This window comes from Gadus macrocephalus, chromosome 15 (genome assembly GCF_031168955.1).
Source record: "Gadus macrocephalus chromosome 15, ASM3116895v1".
In the NCBI taxonomy this organism is placed as follows: domain Eukaryota; kingdom Metazoa; phylum Chordata; class Actinopteri; order Gadiformes; family Gadidae; genus Gadus; species Gadus macrocephalus.
In genome coordinates this window covers 2,134,354-2,137,043 of record NC_082396.1, presented here as the reverse complement: position 1 = coordinate 2,137,043, position 2,690 = coordinate 2,134,354, and the positions used below count along the sequence as shown (strand labels likewise).

General features: G+C 42.0%; 1 long non-coding RNA gene across 1 annotated transcript; it reads right to left on the bottom strand.

The window, feature by feature from the left end:
- On the bottom strand, positions 1-1,883 carry LOC132473098 (uncharacterized). Its single transcript, XR_009529251.1, has 2 exons — positions 963-1,883; positions 1-796 (listed from the first exon to the last, which is right to left on the bottom strand). It is a non-coding gene; the product is annotated as an uncharacterized LOC132473098 (long non-coding RNA).
- Positions 1,884-2,690: the final 807 nt, after the last annotated feature.

Here is a 2,690-nt window from a genome sequence, read left to right as displayed (position 1 = left end):
TAAAAAAAAAAAAAAAAAACTTCCCACAAACTAGTCAACATGGTCAATTGAAAGCCTGTACAAAACGACCCTGGAATAGTCAAATGCAGCTTTACTGCGGATGAATTAAGCCAAATTGCATAAACATCCAATGGTAAACAGTATACAAATGCAATCAAGGTTGCACTCACACTAGGCCATCTGGCCGTAGCCGTTGCAACTGTGGCCTGGCCACGGTAGGCTCTTGTACATACGCCATCACGTCGCAAGCATCCAAACAATTCTACCAAACCTTAACCAACTAGTGAAAAATGGAACAAAACTTTAGCACACACCCAGTGACTAATCACCTTGTCCAGGGGTGTTCCAACGTGGTTTACCAGAGGGCCTTGTGGACTTAAAGTAAGCCACACATTTGACAGAGACAGCACGGAATGACATTAAACTAAGCTAATCTACAGGTTACTAATGCTAGTGCAATTACATGAGCATTATGCACAATATTTGTACTCCAATGCTACGTAAAGCAGGCTTCTTCAGAAACCCGTAGCCTGCTACATTGAAGGCCAACTGTAACAAATCCTGACCAAGACCGAAAGATGGCTCTGGAAGCCACTACGGCCCACGCAGCAGATTACTGCGTGGACCGTGGTGGCTTCCAGATCAACCCTTCGGTGGACCATTCATACACATGTATTCCGAGGATGTTTTGAAGACACTGGAGTCCCATGGCACTAGATTCCTTTGAAGACTAAGTTGGTATGGGGGGGCCCAAAGGGGGCCCCCCCATAGATCTTGTCAGTCAGTCATCTAACACCTGTTAAGAAAAACACACATCACAAGATACAAATCAGCAAAGCTAGGTTAACAAACAGCTGCAACATGCATGTCAAGGTGCAAAGAGCAGGGTTACTGATGGCTTGTGTCCGAGGAGACAGCCCAAAAACTTCAACATTTAATAAAGGAAAATAACTTTTACTCACTGCGGTGGTCTGTTTCGAAGTGCCATGCAGGTAGCAATATTGGTCTGGGCTGCTCAGTCAAATGCCCACAAAAACAAACACGCAACAAGGCATGCGTCCAGTTCGTATAAAGTGACAATAGTGATCTGCAATCTAGATCGAAAACTTTCAACACTCCCTAAACTCAACCTCGATTGACAAAGGCCAATGCAAAGTAAACCAAACGCATTGTGTCCACCTTTAATAAAGGGGTGCGTGGCAGGTGATCTCAATAAGAGCTAATCAGAAAGAACACACTGTGATCGGCCATGAGTGAGACGTTCAAAACGAGAACGAGGATTTAACACCAGACGGAATTGTTACCATTCAAATTTCTTTAATATTGGATAGGTTATGATATCAATGATTTGGGCTTTGAGTAGGCCTATATTTCTTAAATATATTTCTTAATTTTTTTCAGCCCTTCACCTTTTGATATGAAATCTATAATCTCAGCTTCTCTATAATTTGCCCAACACATATTTTATTCTTATTCTTTATTTTGCCATTCATATTGAATCTTTACTGTGTTTTATTGTACAACACAATCATCGAATAATTATTGCTAATACTCTCCCATTGTGTTGATATCCATCTCCTTGGCTGCATTAAGACGAGGCTCGGGTCAGAGCAAAGATCGGGATCCACACATGATAAGGGATAAAGTTATTTATTAGAATAAAGTAAGTATCATGAAATCTGTAAAGGGATTAGTGTAGCGTATGGAAGATTAGAAAATGTGCGATGATATGGTTTGGACAGAAAACCAGTACCAAAATCACAAGGACCGACCGAGCCAGAACGGGGGAAACTTACCCAGACAGACAAAACAAATACTGGGAACAACAAACCATCTTTACCATGTTAGAAATACCCAAACAAAATGCAACAAACCAAACCTGAACAGCAAACCAACATATGTGACCAACCAACCAGTGGCGATTTTAGCCTGAAATTTCTGGTGGGGCAAATTTATATGACGTCATATTACGAAAAAAATAGAGGTAGCTGATTATTATAACAGTAGGCCTACGTATATAGACCAGTCAGGTATACTATGGGCTGCATTTTGAGTGCCAGCAGGGAGCAGACATCCTATTTAAATACATTTCACATGCTTTAGCGCTCAGTACGACACAAAGATGTTGCCTATAATAATAATAATATTGCATTATATTTTAAACGCAAACGTTCCAAAGAATCTCAGAGCGCCAACATGGCACGCACTATAATATAGTGTAACGACCTCGCCGGTGACATAATCATGTCGAGTCATTAGTAGTTGAAGGTAGTTTTAATGAACCAAAAACCAGGTCACTGAAACCCGTAACGTTGTAACAACATTGTCAACATTGTCACCAACAGCTGAAAACCGGACCAAAACAAACCCCGGTTACCCCGGCAACCCCCAACACGGTCTCACTCGCGTGCAGGCCCCCACCCGTATTCTACGTAATTCTACATTACGTAGAATACGTAGATTACGCAGTTAACGTCTAGGGGCAAATTTGAAATTGCCCCTAGCCTCAATGTTAACTTTGGCCGGAGTGGTTCGCGCTCATTGGTGTTTCTATGGTAACGGTGGGGCAGCGTGGGTCTTTGCCCCTCCGGAAACAGGAAACGTAAATATAGACAACGTTCATTCAAGCAAGCACACAGGCAGTAGAACACACGAATCAAATTACTCCAAAACAAGGCTATAATGCTTGT